This window comes from Cannabis sativa, chromosome X (assembly GCF_029168945.1).
Source record: "Cannabis sativa cultivar Pink pepper isolate KNU-18-1 chromosome X, ASM2916894v1, whole genome shotgun sequence".
NCBI lineage: Eukaryota > Viridiplantae > Streptophyta > Magnoliopsida > Rosales > Cannabaceae > Cannabis > Cannabis sativa.
The window spans coordinates 45,322,565-45,341,155 of record NC_083610.1 but is presented as its reverse complement, the minus strand read 5'-3'; the positions used below and the strand labels follow the sequence as shown (position 1 = coordinate 45,341,155).

The window sequence follows — 18,591 nt, the reverse complement described above, 5'->3', positions numbered from 1 at the left end:
TTTTACCAGGATCTAGATTTACTACCAAGTATGTTTCATTACCATCCTAATATGAATTCTAAAACAATGAAATAAACACATATAAAGTTTAGTAAACCTTACATTGGGTGCAGCGGAATATAATGACTCCTTCCGTTCAGATCTCTAGCCCTTGATTCCTTTCCGTACCAGAGCATCACCAAGATCTGAACCTGGATCTCTTTCTCTCCTTCCTTTGATGTTGATTCTCCTTCTTGTTGGTTTATTTTCCACAGTCTTACACACTATGATTGAGATACCACTTGATGTGTGTGGGCACTCACTCATTCACTAAAGGATTTCAAAATTTAGAGAAGAAAAGAAGAGAGAAGGTGGCGGCTAGAAATTTTTCTCTGAAGGAATGATATGTATCATCTTTTCCTGAAGCCATCACTACCTATTTATAGGTAACCACCTAGGTTTAAGTTAGACTTATTTGACATTAAAATAATGAAAAAATAAATGATAAAAGCCTACAACAGTGGTCGGCCTGGGCTTTGGATAATGGGCCTCACTTATGCAATTTTGCTGTTTTATCATTTCTGCATCACATTTTCTCAAAAACGCCAATTTTTAAATTCAACCATTTAAATGCCAATTCTAATTATTTAATAACTAAAAATTAATTATTAAATAATATTGTCATTTAATATATTTATTAATTAGATATATAAAGTCTCTTAATTAATAAATAAACCTAGAATCTCTTTTCTTTACTATTTCGCCCTTGCTTAGTGAAAATTCACAAAGTAGACATAGTCTAACTTTAGAATTATAATTGATTAATCAAAATCAATTAACTGAGTCTTACAAACAGTATGGTCTCAACTAGTATGAGGACCATGGGTCTATATATCCGAGCTTCCAATAAGCAGAACAAGAATTTATATCTAAACTCACTGACTTATTAATTCTTCGTTGAATCCACACATAGAACTTAGAATTGCACTCTCAGTATATAGAACGCTCTATATGTTCCGTGATATAGATACGTCATTAGTTATCCATTGTTATAATCCTAATGTGATCAATGACCCTCTAATAGATGATTTACATTGAAAAGGCACTAAGTTACCGTTATACCTTCAATGTATTTTATCCTTAAAACACTTAGCTCCGTATAAATGATATTTCAGCAAAGTGAAATGAGATCTCCACCATTTATCTCTGTTTAGCCAAGCTCGAAAGATATCATCGTTTCACTTCTAAATTCCTATAGAAGTTATAGATTCCATATTTATGTTAGCGCTCCCACTCAATTATACTATCATATGTTCCCAAAATGTACGTATCACCTTGACCCAAAAGTAGGCTTAACTAACAAATCAAAGAACATGTATAATACTCTTGAGATCGAACCTAAACATATCAGGATTAAGATCATTTGATCTAGGATCAACGGGTGATATTGAATTGAATAGATATTACGGTAAATTTTAATATATCTAATCAAAGTTCAATATCAGTCCCTTCCGATGTATACTCCATACATCCGATGCTGGTAAACTTTGCCAATGTCCTGGAAAGGACATAACACTTATCCAAGGTGTAAGAATACCTATCGCTGATTATCATGTCAGTCTAAATCCAGTGAACTGACAAATCAGGGAATAAACTTTCGAACATATAATCAAGATTATATTTCACTGTGCTGACAACACTATAATCATTAACAAATTCATATGTTCTGGACTGAAATAGAATTCATACATTATATATATATAATCATGAAATAAATTATGTGAACCATGCAACGTTAAATGTTATTTCTGATCCTTATTAATAAGTAAATATGATTATATTGAAATGAGTTTTATTTAGGGCATAAAACCCAACAACAACAACATTAACAACCTAGTGTAACCGAATTTTTGTTTTGCAATAGAAATTCTGTTACACACTTTACACTAAACCTAAAGCTATAAAAGGGGAGCAGATGCTTACCAATCTCTCAGTGGAGAGATACCAGAAGTGTGAAGACCCAGCTTTAGTGAGAGAGCCTCTCGAGGATATTTTACAGTGTGTACATGCAAAGAAAAAAAGAGAGAGTTAGTGAGAATCAAAGAAAAAAAAACACTTAAAGAAAGAAACGAGAGAAATATCAGAAATACTAGTCGAGTTATGACTTGGATTTCTCACCTGATGTAATATTCACCATTGATAGTGCAGATCTGAGATCGTTCTTCAAGGCGAGCTCGAAAGAGGACGTACCCCTAGATTTAGGGCGAACCTCTATAAACTCTTGTGTTTGTTTTCTTATCTTTCTTTCACTACTTATGTTTGATCATGTGTGTGTATGTGTTTGTGGTAATTTTCTGGGGAAGGCTGGGTAAAATCGATCTGGTTCAGATCGAGAAGTAGATCTGGTTTTTAGGGTTTGTGAACCAGGGAGAGAGAGAGAGAGTTTGATTCAAACTCTCGAAGGTTCGTTTGGCAAGTTCTGAGCTAGGGTTAACTCACTTGCCTTGGTTTTGTTCCAGGGAAAACGACAGATCATTTTGACTTAAACGATTTGTCGTGCAGGGATAAACGACAGGGTTCTTAGTCGTTTAGTTAAATCCGTGTATTGATTTTTCAAGGACAATTTTGTCCCTGTCGTTTTAATCTACTCTTGAGTTGGTGTAGGGGCATTCTTTGAAAATCAAGAAAATTCCTACAGCTGGTTTATCACTCTACAAAATGACCTGCTCTTTCTCTCTCTAAGGCTAGACCAAAGCACTTCAAAATGGACAGGTTGATTCTTGGTCTATCCTGGGTTTATATACTTGTTTGATGTTGAAATTAAACAGGCCTTGCCCCTGTGTTGTTTTTTCTGTTATGAACTTGTTTTGTGTTAAGAGAGTTGGTTGTAAAATAGTTATAAACTGTTAGTTGCTTTTGGTTTGAGTTGTGACAAGTTGTTGGAGTGTTGAAATGTTATTATTTAAGTTCTGTGTTGTAAAAAGTTTTTGTTGAGAGTAGTGATTCTTGCCAATGACACAGTATTCTCTTATTAAACTTTTAGGCTTGTGTGAACCTTGCTTTTTATATTCCTTGTAACTTATTGAAATTATTTTCTTATGAGACAGTTTGTACGGAGATTTACTTAATATGAGCTATTAGAAAGGCTCCTAAGCGTTCAAAATGCATGCAATAGTATGCTGAAAAATAGTAACTAGTAAGATTTTCAACCATTTATAAATGAATACATCAAGTTCCCAAACTATATTTTCAATAGCTATCATTCATTTACTTTTATAAACAATTAGTAGCATCTTTTGTTAGAATTTGGAATGAAAGTGGCTAAGGTGCATGGGTTCTATCTCAAAACTAATTGGCAATGAGAGGAGTAGCACATTCATACTATACATGATAATTTATTTTCATACATTAGCAATGTGAGACTTTTTCTAATACACTATCCTCACGTTTGGGTCTGAAAAGTGTGGGTATAACGATGACCTTTAAGAGACGACAAGGTCAAAATGTGACATTTGAAAGAATCCTGCAAGGCCAAATCGCAAAATTTGTGGGTGTACATGTCGTGAAATTTGTAGATTTTGAAATAGGTCAAAGACCCCAACACTGGATCTGGCACACATTGACTGAAATGTCCCAAATGGAGGTTAAAGGGGACACAATGAAAGTTTTTAGGGTTGGCTCATTTTTTGGAACGGCAGCACTTTGGGCTAGCTCACAACGGATTGACTCTGATACCATGTTAGAATTTAGAATGAAAGTGGTTAAGCTGTGCATGAGATTTTATGATCTCAAAACTAATTAGTAATGATAGGAGTAGCACATTTATCTTATATATGATAATTTATTTTTACACATTAGCAATGTGAGATTTTTTCTAATATCTTTTACTAATTTAAAAGTGATAATGTAAAGAAGAGAGAGTTACACAATGTATTATCATTATTTCTTAAGAATTTGTAATTCCTTTTTTATGATCATTATCAACACATTTGTAACTCTATAATACATGTTACAATTTGATAAATTAATAATTTATCATAATTAATTATTTAATTTAAATATTATATTATATAAATAATATAACATATTATACACGAGCTAAAGGAGCATCCTTTTGTAGATATTCTTTAAAAATTTGAAGAATGATGTATTATCATCTATTGGGATTGCTCTAAATTAATTGGTGATACATAACCGACTATAGCAATTTATTATACATATTTTGTTTCTAAATTAATCTAGTTTATATGCTTTACAAATTTTTAGAAATGCTAGTATTATCATAGTCATCTCTCTATATATATTTTGAATAATTAGTAATTTTATTCTGTGAACTTTCGACAATATTGATTTTACTCTTAAGATATACGACTTGTTAAGAATTTTCTTGAACTCTTACATTTACAGAAATTTAGTCATTCTATTAGGTTCCGTCCCATTATTCCCTTTAAATGCTGACATGTCTTCGTAAATTAACAACTTTACACCTTAACTATCAAATTGTACCCCCTCAAAATTAAAAATGAGAAAGATTCAACATTTTTTTTAAGTAAATCTTAAAAAAAATTTTAGATTAAAAAAAAATCATAATGATTAAGAAAATTAAACAATAAATTAAAATTTTAAAACTAATGAAGTGATTTTAAAAAAAATATTTATCTTTTATTAAAAAATCCATTTAGATATTAAAAAATATATATTAAAATTGAATTTTTATAAAAATTAAATTTTACAGGAACAAATTTGAGTATATTTTTTTTTTTCTTAAAAAATGTAGATTTATTTAAGTAAACATAATTTTTTTTTAGTTTAATTTATAACTTTTTTTTTTCAAAATATTTTATATTTTTATTGAATTTCTAATTATTTTCTTTGTTTGTTCATATATGAGTTTATAAATATAAATAAGTTTGACTTTTTCTTCGAAATTTTTTAGTTTCTTTAAATTATTTATTAGATTCTCAATAATTTTAGTTTGATTTTTTATAATATATGTTTATAAATAAGATAAAGTTTGAAAATATTTTTTTAGGAATAATATATGTTTTTTTTAAGTAAAATTAATATTTTTTTTATTAATTTAATTTTTTTATCAGATTTTTTAGTAATATGTATTATTTTTTTTTTCAGAATTAATAGAATATTATAATTACTTAAAAAAAGTAAAAAAAAATATAATTATAAAATTATTTTTTTAATAAAAGGGGGCAAAACTTTGTATTGGTCAAAGTTCAAGAAGTACAAATATTAATTTTTAACGGTAAAAGAAAATAAAATCTAATAGAAGGGGCATAATAATGTAACTGTTATATTTTATAAAGAATTTGAATAAGTGTATATTTTAGAAAATAAAATCAGGTAGTATTAAAAATTTAAGGAGTAAAAATACTAATTTTTTTTTTTTTTCATAATTCTTATTTAAGTATACGAATATAAAATTTTAGAGACTTCTAGAATTGTGTATCAATTTCAATACCTTTAAATACAAATTTTCTATTTTTTTTTTTTTTAACCTTCCTGAATGTCTTTCACGATATATGCAATAAATAAAAATCTCAATTTAAATTCAAAAAAGAGTGGTGATTGAATTTTCTTCACAATTAATTCATTATACCGACAAATATATCTTGTCATAATAATTGAATATATAAGAACATTGAAATGTAAGAGCAGATGTGAAAAGTAATGGAATGTGGTGATGTGTGATGATTTCTCCCTATGATAATAATGTGAAGAGAAGTGTTAAAGGGTACTAGTGATGTGTAACATTTTTTTATGTGTTAATATCGCTTTTAGTCTAATTTAATATCAAGTCCTATATAGTTTAATATAGTAATTTTAGGGAGTATCGCTAGCAAATCGCAAATATGATATGTCTAGAGATGCTAGACACTATTGGTGCCTAATAGCTATTGGAGAACATTGTCCCACATGGACTAAATGTAAAAGTATTGAGCCATATATAAGAACATGGACTACTCTACTCATCACCAATTGATTTTGATCGAACCCTATGATTCTCAACATAGTATCAGAGCCATATCCGATCTTTTGATCTACACCTATCCAGATGGTTAGCCAGCCGCATGAGATCTAGATGGTGCATTGTGATAAGGTGATTCAAGATTGGCGAGCACAAATAGCCATATATAAGAACATGGGCTACTCTACTCATCACCAATTGGTTTTGAGATAGAACACCCATAATTCTCAACAATAGCAATGCTCTAATTTAAATGTAAAAGCATTATTCAAGAAAAAAAACTATAGTTTGGTAGAGAGAAAAAAGAGTAGATGGAGAGGGGTGGATGAAAAGAAATGGAGGAATAGGTTAAACCTTTTGTTTGGTAAAAAGGAAAGATGAAGGGAAAGGAAAAGTGGTCGAAGACTTTCTTCCTCCAAACTTAAAATTTACAATCACTTTTAAAATGGAGAGATTTGAGAAAAAAAAAACAATATATATAAAGATTATATTTATTCTTAAAAAAAATAATAAATAATTATGTTAGGAAGGATAGAATTGTAATTTTAATAATTAACATACATTTTATTTTTCTAGTTCTATTTCTAATACCAAACCAAACAACATAAAGAAGAGCTACTTCTCTCCATCTTTCACTCTCTATCCTTCGATCCTTTCCTTCTATCACACTCTCCATCCTTCTAACCAAACATGGCCTAAAATGTACTAATAGAGTCTATAATAGAACTTCACGATATCCAATTTTACATTATGATATCTAATAACCAAACATGGCCTAAAATGTATTTATTAAATATTTAATTTTACATTATAATAGAACTTCATCATATTATTTCTCAGTTAAAAATGGAAATTCAAAAAATTCAGCTAACACTTCAATATAAAATACATTGTCTTAGCCACAAATTAAAAAAAAAGTTATTTTATTATTTGTTGAAAAGATTAGATATTTTCCATTTAGATATTTACCTCAGCTTGGACACCTCATCATTTGATATACCATGAGTTGTCAATTAGAGATTTCTAGAATTCCCTAAAATCTTGGGATTCCTTTTATTCAGCCAATCATTGGCAAAGGAATATTTTACTGTTAGGAAAAGATACTCTTCCATGTACTATATATTTTCCATTAACGTTCCTGTACATTCATTGAGGATTTAATACAATTAATACAATATACACCAGAAGTTTTGCCCTGTTTTCTCTCTGTTTATTTTTCTTATTTTTTGTCCTTATTTAGCTTGGTATCAGAGGTAATGGCTTCTCCTTGTGATTCCTCAGTCAACAACACCAGATCACAAGCTGTTGACGCTCCTCCTCCAGCTCCAGCTCCGGCACCAGCTGCTCCAACGCTTCCTGCACCTCTACTACAACCTTTGGCCCCCATCACCATTCGCTTGGACAGAGACAACTACCCTTATTGGCGTTCCTAAGTTGTCCCAGCTGTGCGTGCTCACGATCTCGACGACTTTCTCTTATGAACCAGACCATGTGCGCCCCAATTTCTCGATGCTCCTGTCGAACAAAATCCCAACATGCAGCAGCAGGTAAATCCTCTGTTCACGGTTTGGGTTCGTACAAATCAGGCCATATTAAGCTAGCTCTTGAACTTGATTTGAGAAGCCATGCTTGGCCATGTTCTTCGTTGTCGCATCTCTAATGAGTTATGGTCCCTTCTTGAAACTCTCTTCACCACTCAATCCTTTGCCCGTATACTACAAGTGAGGTTTCAACTTTAGTCCCTAAAGAAGGGGTCCATGACCATTCATGATTACATTCTTAAAATGAAAACTTTGGCTGACAGTCTTAACTCTGCAGGACAAGCTGTTACTGATGATGATCTTATACTTTATATATTGGGAGGCCTTGGCCCAGAATATGACCCTGTGGTCATTAATCTTACGTCTCGAGGAGACCAACTAACTCTCTTTGAAGTGCAATTTCTTTATCAAAGCCAAGAGATGCGTATTGACCAACTCAACTCAACCTCCGCTTCAGAACTAAATGCTCCTTTTGCCAACTTTGCTGCTAGAGGCAAGAGGCCCTTCATCCCATCTAACTCAGGAAGATCCTCTGGTTTTCGTGGCCGTAGTCGCGGACGAGGTCGTGGAAATCAAAACCGTGTGGTGTGTCAACTATGCAACAAGCCTAGACATTCTGTTGTCAAATGTTACTATCGTTTTGATGTAAGTTTTACTCCAGCTGCTAGTTCTCAGAATCCCTCTCAAAACAACAATGCAAACCACCAACACAACAACAATGCTAATCAGCAGGCGTTCTTAGCCAACTCGTCTCAGCATCCTCATCCCGATGACACAAATTGGTATGTGGATAGCGGAGCCAGAAACCACATCACTGACAACGCCAACAACATCCAAACTCCTGCTGAATACAGTGGTAAGAGTCGATTAATCGTTGGTAATGGACAGTCGCTTGCTATTTCTCATATTGGTAGTTCAGTCATTAAATCCTCTGGTATATCTAAACCTGTTAAGTTGAATACAATATTGTGTGTAACTGAAATTTCTAAAAATCTGTTGAGTGTTTCACAACTAACAAAAGACAATAAGGCTTATGCCAAGTTTTATGCTAATGATTGTGTTTTGAAGGACATGGATTCGAAGAGGGTTCTTCTTCAAGGGAAGCTTAGCAATGGACTCTATCAACTTACCACACCAGCAACATGTTCTGCTAGTTACTCACCAATCTGTTTGTCTACTCAAAAGTCTAGTGTTAACAGTCCTAGTGTTAGTCCTAATTTAGAGTCTATCGAGTCTTGTTTTCAAGTTTCCACTAGTGAATCAAGTTTGTGGCATCATAGGCTAGGCTATCCTTCCTTTAATGTACTTAAACATGTTTTAATCAATGAAAAGAAGTCTTTACCTTTTAATTTACAATTTTGTTCTAGCTGTCAACTTGGTAAATCTCATCACAAATCTTATCCTGCTACTTTAAAAGAGTGAAAACAGGCCCTTGAATTGGTGCATTCGGACATATGAGGTCCTGCACCCACTATGTCTAGGCATGGCTATCGTTATTACATCCATTTTTTGAGAAACATATGGGGTCCTGCACCAAAGATGAGGTCTTATCTACCTTCAAAGCCTTTTGAATGTAGGTTGAGAAACAACTAAATACCACCATAAAAACTGTTCAAACCGATTGGGGAGGAGAGTATAGAAAATTTGAGCCATATCTCTAATCCATAGATGTGAAATTTGGACATCCTTGCCCTCACACTCATCAACAAAATGGAAAAGCTGAACGAAAACACCGTCACATAGTTGAGACCGGTCTTACTCTCCTTGCTCATTCAAGTATGCCTCAAAGATTTTGGTGGGAGGCTTTCCAAACAGCAACCTTCCTTATCAATTACCTTGCCACACGTGTTTTAAATTATAAATGTCCAATTCAAAAACTGTTTGGTCTTGTCCCAAATTATAAATTCCTAAAGGTTTTCGGTTGTGCATGTTACCCATATGTTCGGCCTTACAACACAAACAAATTACAATTTCGTTCAGCCAAATGTGTTTTCATAGGCTATAGTCCGAGACACAAAGGATATATGTGTCTTCACACCTCAGGTAGAGTCTACATTGCTAGTAGTGTAACCTTTAATGAATCTGATTTTCCATTTGCTAATGGCTTCACATATCCCACTGCACACACAGATTCCTCACTCTCACCTAGTCAATATCCCCAATGGTTACCATATCTGTCCACTGTAACTTTAGAACATGCTCGTGCTGTAGTTGTTGTTGGTGATACTCATTAGCAAGCTTCTCAACAAGATGAACACTCCTCGAGTTCACCTGTTTCTCATCTGCACAATCCCATTACTCCATCATCAACTCCATCACAACAAACCAGCCCAACCTCTATCAAATCATACCCGACTATCCCTCTTCACATTAACCTGCCACTCTCACCTATTTCTCACACCAGACAGCCACTTAAGCATTCCCCAATTCAGCAACAAACTAATCCAATTTCTTGCCCTCCACCACGTCCACCCCAGCCCACCCACCCTATGATCACTAGAGCCAAGGTAGGCATTCACAAACCCCATGTCTTTAATGCCTTTTCGCCCTTACCTTTGGCTTTAATGACTGAATTGGAACCTGAGAATGTGCACCACGCTTTAAAAAATCCTAAGTGGAAGTCGGCCATGGATACATAATTTTATGCTCTTTTGAAAAATAAGACTTGGATCCTTGTGCCTCGATGCCTAGGTATGAGTGTCATTGATAATAGATGGGTGTATCCTGTCAAGCTCAATAAAGATGGGACGGTTCAACTTCTCAAAGCTCGACTTGTCGCTAAAGGTTTTCAGCAACAACCTGGAGTTGATTTTTATGAGACTTTTAGTCCGGTTGTCAAGAGTTCCACCATTCGAGTTATTCTTCATCTTGCTGCCTCTAATCAATGGGATATACAGTAGGTTGATATTGATAATGCTTTCCTAAATGGCACACTCTCCGAAACAGTTTACATGGAGCAACCTGCTGGTTATGTTAGCACCTCACATCCTCATCATGTTTGTAAGTTGCAGAAAGCTTTATATGGTCTTCGACAAGCACCACGAGCCTGGTTTGATCGTCTACAGCAAGTATTATCCTCCATTGGCTTTTACAGCTCTGTATCCGATCCTTCTCTCTTCTTTTACAAACAAGGTGATGTTGAATTATATCTCCTTGTTTATGTTGACTACATCCTCCTCACAGGCAATAATAATCTCACTGTTCGCAGTATTATTGCAAAACTTTAGCAATGCTTCTCACTCAAAACACTTGGCTCAGTAAATTACTTTCTTGGTTTCGAAATCACTCGGGGGGCCTATGGTCTCCATCTCTCACAGAGCAAGTACACAATAAATTTTCTCAACAAAACTCACATGTTACACTCTAAGCCAAGTCCTACTCCTATCTCTCAGAGTGACAAACTCAATATAAATGACAGCAAGGCTTTCGATCAACCAAGGTTTTTTTGAAGTGTCATGGAAGGCCTTCAGTATTTAACTCTAAGTCGTCCCGACATTGCCTTCACAGTGAATAAGTTAAGTCAATTCATCCACAGTCCAACCCAACATCACTGTAATGTTTGCAAACGTCTCCTCAAATATTTAAAAGGCACAATTGGACAAGGCATTCTCTTCAAGCCGTCAAATGAGTGGAATGTCGAATGCTTTAGTGATGCAGATTGGGCCGGATCCATTGATGATCGAAAGTCGGCTATTGGCTACTGCGTTTATATTGGGGGAAACCTCATAACCTGGGGTTCTAAGAAACAAAAAGTTGTGGCAAAATCCTCAACAGAGGCAGAGTACAGGGCCCTCTCACAAACTGCCACAGAAATCGCTTGGCTTCATTCACTCTACACAGAACTCGAGATCAAACATAAATTGCATGCTGTCATTTGGTGTGATAATGCTGGTGCAAATCAACTCTCCTCAAATCCCATGTTTCACAGTCGCACCAAACACATAGAGGTGGATGTCCATTACGTTAGAGATCTCATCAAACAAGGTATTGTTGAAGTTAGGCACATTCCCACCTCAGAACAGACTGCAGACATTTTTACTAAGCCACTGTCAATAAGTCAGTTCTCATACTTGAAAGACAAGCTTGCCATTGTTGATCAACCAAGCCAAGCTTGAGGGAGCGTGTTGAAAAGATTAGATATTTTCCATTTAGATGTTTACCTCAGCTTGGACACCTCATCATTTGATATACCATGAGCTGTCAATTAGAGATTTCTAGAATTTCCTAAAATCTTGGGATTCCTTTTATTCAGCCAATCATTGGAAAAATGAATATTTTATTGTTAGAAAAAGATAATCTTCCATGTACTATATATTTTCCATTAACGGTCATGTACATTCATTGAGGATTTAATACAATTAATACAATATACACCAGAAATTTTGCCCGGTTTTTCTCTCTGTTTATTTTTCTTATTTTTCGTCCTAATTTAGCTTTATTTTAAGTAAATTTAAAATTTAAGTATTTTTTCTACAAATATTCAGATAAAATATAAAATTATTAATTAGCAGTTGATACCTATAGAATAAAACATAAAGTAATATTTTGGTATTTTTACATGGCAAATTTTACAATACCTCATCATTTTTTTTTGAGGTGTTTGCTCCATCATAATTATATCTATTAAATTAAATTAAGAGTCATGTTTTTGGTATTTTAGGTCTGGTATTTGTCCACCAAAAAGTAGGAGTAACTAAAGTTTGGAAACTTGCAACCTGCCTCATTTTATATTTTCATATACTATTTCAATTCCTTTAAGAAAATGTATTATTTCAATTAAAATAATATTATATTTTATAATACTTTTTTTTTTTTCCTTAGGTATGGGTGTGCATAAATTAATCTAATCCAATAACAACCAATCGATCCAATTACAACCGACCGTCAAACATTGGATATCTAATTAGGATCGGATCAGATTAGATGTTATTTTTTAATATCCAATCAAATCGGACTGGATGTTATTTTTACGAAAGCTTGAGCAAATGAAAATAAGAGGAAAAATAGAAGCCTCATTTTTGTATTTGGGGTTATATAGATGTCCTATTGAGATCATGACATGTGGCGAGTAAAAACCAAGGATGCCTCATTGAATGGCTATCCCCGAGACTCGCTTGCACGTCCATTCAATGGACACGAACCCCGAATGGTTTCAATGATGTGGCACCTTGGAAACGTAAAGGTAAATTACAAACCTCCATTCATACACCTCAAGAAGGTAATTTAGACGTCACCCGCAATGTGACTACTCGACTATCCCTCGAGATAGTTTCGTCACGTGACAGACAAGTATCATCGCAAAACTAAGGACATGTGTTATAAGATGAATTTTTTACCTAGAAATACAAGTACAGTCTCGTATACGACTGACTCGTGGACACAGTAGAAAAGGATGATGTGTTAATAACAGCCCCTACAGGGCTATCCTCGCATGATTGAAACTTGCAAGAAGGTGCGACCGCGACAAGATCCAATCGCACACTATGCCTAGCATAGTAGAATAGAAGCATAACATAGAGAGAAGTCGCCAGAGTTGCGCATATATCGATTATATGCTACAACCCAATGTTTCTCCCCTGTGCCCAATGTAAAGACTGCGCCTTTACAAGTGTCAGCTCCAAATGAATAATGTGCACGAGAACTCATTTAGAACCCACAAGTTATATGTTGTCGGTACATGAATGTCCAAAACGTGACCGACATTAGTCACATGCATTCTATCTGACCGGTTATGTAAACTGAAGGATCACTTTCTTTCTATATAAAGGAGTGATCAAATCTGAATGAAACTAATTACAAATCTCCTTTTAAAGTGGATTAAGCAAATCGGGCTCTGACTAAACCACTATAATTCTTTAATGTTCATTTGTTTATGTGCTTTTATATTTGATTAATTATTCTGAGTATTTGCCAATCTAGGCGAATACTTGTAAATCTATAAGTGGGTGTTCTCATTTAGTTTTAATACTAACAGTTTTTGATATTGTCTAAATTCCTCCAACAACACTAATCATATCAAACTAATAATATGTTGTTCAAATAATGACACAAATAATGCTAATTATGTTGGTCAAATAATGACATATGATTGATAAAAGATTTAAGTACAATAATTAATAAATATCATTTATCATAACAAGAACAATTTGTAATTTATATACTTAATTACCATTTACCGAAAAATTACAACCACTTTTGGGATCTTGCTTCTTCATCTTCTTCGACTGAATTATTATTCATAACTTCAATCAATAAGTTAAAAAATTTAAAATAATTAACATGTGAAATGTGAAAATTATTTTATTATTGGCGACCGAAGCTTAGCTAGCTACTGTACAACAACTATATGTCCTTTAACAATATATAATACATGTTGTATTAGGAAAAAATAATATTCAACCCTTCCAAAAACATAAAACCAAAACAGAGAGAAAATCAATACAATCTTTCATTATTAATGTTATTATTATATAGAGTCACTCACCACTACTATCTATATAATTGAGCTAGTATATTGTGTCTCATAATTATAATTAATAATGGAAATATCAAATGTAACTAAGAACAAGAAAAGAGAGGAAGAATTAATGGAGGGAGAAGAAACCATTCATGAAATTCTAGCAAAGCTTGAAAAGGCTGAAGATCCAATAAGTGATCAAAATCCTTATTATTGTTACCAAGGATTTTGGGTCCATAAATTCGTCTTGAAAGGTATAATATCATTCCAAACTCAATTTGTAGCAAGGGATGATGATATTTTGTTAGCTTCTTGCCCAAAATCAGGTACTACTTGGTTAAAATCTCTTGTTTTTTCTATTGTCAAACGTACTAGTAATTATAATAATCACCCTTTGGTTAGTACTAGTCCACATAGTCTTATTGGTGAACTTGAATTATCATTATTACCTAATGAAACAAAGCCAAGAATTATGAGTACACATACTCCTTACCCTTCCTTGCCACCCTCCATCAAGTACTCCAATTCTAAAATAATATATATTTGTAGAAATCCATTGGATTTGTTTGTTTCCCATTGGCACTTTGTTCATAAAATTTCTGGGGATAATATTGAACCAAGTCATTTAGAAGAGTGCTTTGATGTGTTTTGTAAGGGAATCCACATATATGGACCATTTTGGGACCATATTTTGGGATTCTGGAAAGCAAGTTTAAAGATGCCTCACAAGATATTGTTTTTGAAATATGAAGAACTTAAAAAAAACAATGTGTTTTTTATTAGAAAGATCGCAGATTTTTCGGGGTTTCCATTTTCGGTTGAGGAAGAAAATCAAGGCGTTCCAAAAAAAATAGAACAATTGTGTAGCCTTGAAAATATGAAAAATTTGGAGGTAAATAAAAGTGGGAGACATTATGTTGGTATTCCAAATAGTTCATTTTATAGGAAAGGTGAGATAGGAGATTGGGTGAATTATTTAACACCTCAAATGGCTGAGCGTGGGAAGAAGCTTATTCAAGAAAAGTTTGAACAATCTGGTTTAATGTTTGATTTCTAGATTGGTGTTATATAATTGTCTTTGTTCCACTGTCTTATGATTTATACAATTTATTTAAAGATTAATTTTTTTTTTGGTAAATATATATAAATATATATTATATATATATATATATCTTCTTATAAAGAGATGTATGTTTGTTGTAAATTCTAAATATATTGTCAATGGTTTAGGGTATGCATATCAATTCGAATATTTTGACCATAATAATATATTTGGTTTTTATATATAGTAATGTTATGATTATAATAATATATGGTTGGAACTTTAGTTAAATATATGAGAAGTGAATTGTATTAGTTTATTAAATCTCACATACGGGAATACTTCTTTGGAAGTATATACATAAGGTGTAACTATGAGATTTGAGTTTGGGCTCTAAGGGTCACCTAGTACTTTTGTGCGCATGACACACCATACTATTACACGCGCGCACCATTGTATGTCTGACTGTGCTGGGCTAGCAGGCGGGTGGTTGTGATGTCACTTTATTTTTTACCGAAAAATTATTTAATAAAATAAATAGTTTTTATTGTCAATTCAGTCAATAATCTGCTTTTTACTTCCATAAACTATCGTTCCTCCCACGATCATATTTACCATTTTATTGTGATGGACAAACACAAAAAGATCTCTCTTCTACCTTACGATTTTTCTCAGAGTAATTTTTTTGAATGTAATTGAGCGCTATCATTCGGTGCAAAACGATTCGTATACAGAGCTCGTTTTATCTTGAGGACGATGTGGTTGATAGACTGTCGTGCACACTTCGAGCAGAATCGTAATACATCTTAAAAAGAGCGATATAGTCCGAAGCTCAACCAAAAACATCATTGAGTAATTCGTTCCAGTTTATTTAATTTTCGAATAACATATCTTGAAATAATTTTCATATAGTTACAAAAGATTCAACTTAACTTGGGACTAGTTTTAAATTGGAATAAACTCCTATTATAAAATATTATAAATATATTACTGAAAAAAATGAAAAATGAATTTGTGTTTAGGTTAGGTTAATTCTCTCTTCTCATCACTTTCTATAGACTTTCAGTTAGGGTTAGGTTAGATAAAATGAATTGAAATAAAAGATTTTGGGCTGAAATCAACTCTTAGGGGCGAAATCACATGATGGGCTTTAGAGTTAGATTTTTGCCACTTTATTTCAACTAATGAAACAAAAGCGTCTTTTCTAATTTTAACACTTTTCTCATCTAATTATTTAAATACCAATTTTATTTTAGTAATTATAAATAATTATCAAATAAAATAAAATGTAAATATATTTATTAATTGTTAGGTTATAATTAACCTATATTTCGGGTCTTTAAAGTTAGCATTATCTCGTCTATTGGTGTCTTTTGGAGCAGTTTTACGCTTGATTTTCATTATTTCAGGTTCCCGGGGTGTTAAAGTTCGAATTCAGTCAAATGGCAAAAAACTGGGATAAACTTGGAAAAATTGGAAAATTCTGTTCCAGAAGTGTCAGTAGTCGCGACCTCCAGAGAGCCAGGTCGCGACCCTTTTTCTTGGTCGCGACCCTGGTCGCGACTTCGTGAGTTTGGCAGAAACTCGGTTTTTTCGAGTTTTGCCTGTAGTCGCGACCAGCTTAAATGCTAGTCGCGACTATGTACGGAAATCGCAGATTTGACCTAATTTTGATTTTTCACTCAATTGGAGGCTCACCACTCATCCCTATATAAGGAATACGACATTGAAGGTCAGATCTAAGCAAAAACAGACCTAATAGTGGAGGCAAGTGGAGAGGAAGCTATCTTGAAGACCCGGAGCGATACCACCTTCTAGTTTCTTTCTTTTACCCTTTTTATTCTTCTTTATGTTTGTTTTTATTTCAGAATTAATCATGGATGTTTTTAGAGTTATTATGAACTAAATTTCCCAATAAGGGAGGATGATGATTGCTGTTTAAGTTTATGCCTAGTTAATAAATAATTGCCATTCCTTCATCTTATGTGTGAATACTATCTTTATTTATGTTTAATTCCATGTGCAAGCTTGATCACCTTTTACATGTTTAATGATCTCAATTCGAAATCTGAAAAGTGAGAGTTGAGAATGCTAAAATTTGGATAGTCTAGGTTTTGATGTAAAACGAAAGTATTTACATAGCCTCAGTGACTAATAGATTATTGCCTAATGCTGATTTTATGTTGATTTAATTAAGAAGTTAATTAGAGAACATAAGATTTAGAACCTAAAAGATCTGAAAAGAGTTAGGTTAATTTATAATCTGTCATTCATATTGAGATAAGGATAGCAATTAGGTATTAACATAGGTAACTTATCATCAGGATTCACCTCCCTAATCTCTCATCTTGATTAATCTTCGTTTATTTTCTCTTTAATTTCTGAGTTATTTACTTTTAAAATTGCAACTTATTATTTTATCAAATAGAATCATAAGTATAGTTTAGTAGTACTTAATCCAATTCCCTGTGGTTCGACCTCACTTGCGTGAGATACTACTTGATACGTACACTTGCGTAATAAACAGAATTTTCGTAACAAGTTTTTGGCGCCGTTGCCGGGGAATTGTTTAAAGATTAATATTACACAAAATTATACTAACTTCTACTTTGGTATATTTTCTCTTGCTGATTTTTCTAACATTTTTCTTGCAATATTTTCTTGATCTATTTCAGGAATCATAAGTGTATGCGCCGTCAAGGACAAGCAGTGATATTACCAGTTGATCCCGAAATCGAGAAAACTTGTAGGATAAACCGAAAGAACAAGAGGCAAGAGGGAGTTTCAGCAACTGCTGAAACTTCAGACATCATGGCTGCCAATGCTGCAAACAATGGAGGCAATAACGGTAACAATGGTGGCGCAGTAGAAGATCAAGCTAATGGCCGCAGCTTGAGAGATTACATTCTCCCTACTCTGACGGGAGTGCAGTCGTGTATCAGGCCACCGGCAGTGGATGCAAATAACTTTGAGATAAAACCTGCCATACTTCAGATGGTGCAGTCTTCAGTTCAGTTTGGTGGCCTCCCTTCTGAAGATCCTAATCTGCATCTCTCTAACTTCATGGAACTTTGTGAAACCTTTAAAGTTAATGGAGTTAGTGATGATGCTATTCGACTGAGACTGTTCCCATTCTCTCTTAGAGAGCGAGCCAAGAGTTGGCTAAACTCCTTGCCACCCAACTCTATCGCCACCTGGAATGATCTGGCAACGAAATTCTTGTCAAAGTTCTTTCCTCCGGCCCAAGTACGCAAAGCTGAGAGGAGAAATTAATAACTTCTGCCAACAAGATAATGAATCTCTCCATGAGGCTTGGGAGAGGTTTAAAGATCTGATCAGAAAGTGCCCTCACCATGGTATAGAGAAGTGGATGCTGGTCCACAACTTCTACAATGGGTTGGTAGGAAATACAAGAACTTTAATAGATGCTGCAGCTGGAGGAGCCTTTATGAGGAAGAGTGCTAATGAGGCTTATGATCTATTGGAGGAGATGGCTCTAAACAATCAACAGTGGCCAACTGAGAGGAGTCAATCAAAGAAGGTAGCTGGTGTGTTAGAGGTCGATGCCATCACCAAGTTGACAGCACAG

The 18,591-nt window shown here is 33.7% G+C and overlaps 1 non-coding gene across 1 annotated transcript; it reads right to left on the bottom strand.

Moving 5' to 3' along the window:
* Positions 1 to 18,255: 18,255 nt before the first annotated feature.
* LOC133032826 (small nucleolar RNA R71) lies at positions 18,256 to 18,362 on the bottom strand. Its single transcript, XR_009685413.1, has one exon. It is a non-coding gene; the product is annotated as a small nucleolar RNA R71 (small nucleolar RNA).
* Between the last annotated feature and the right edge of the window lie 229 nt (positions 18,363 to 18,591).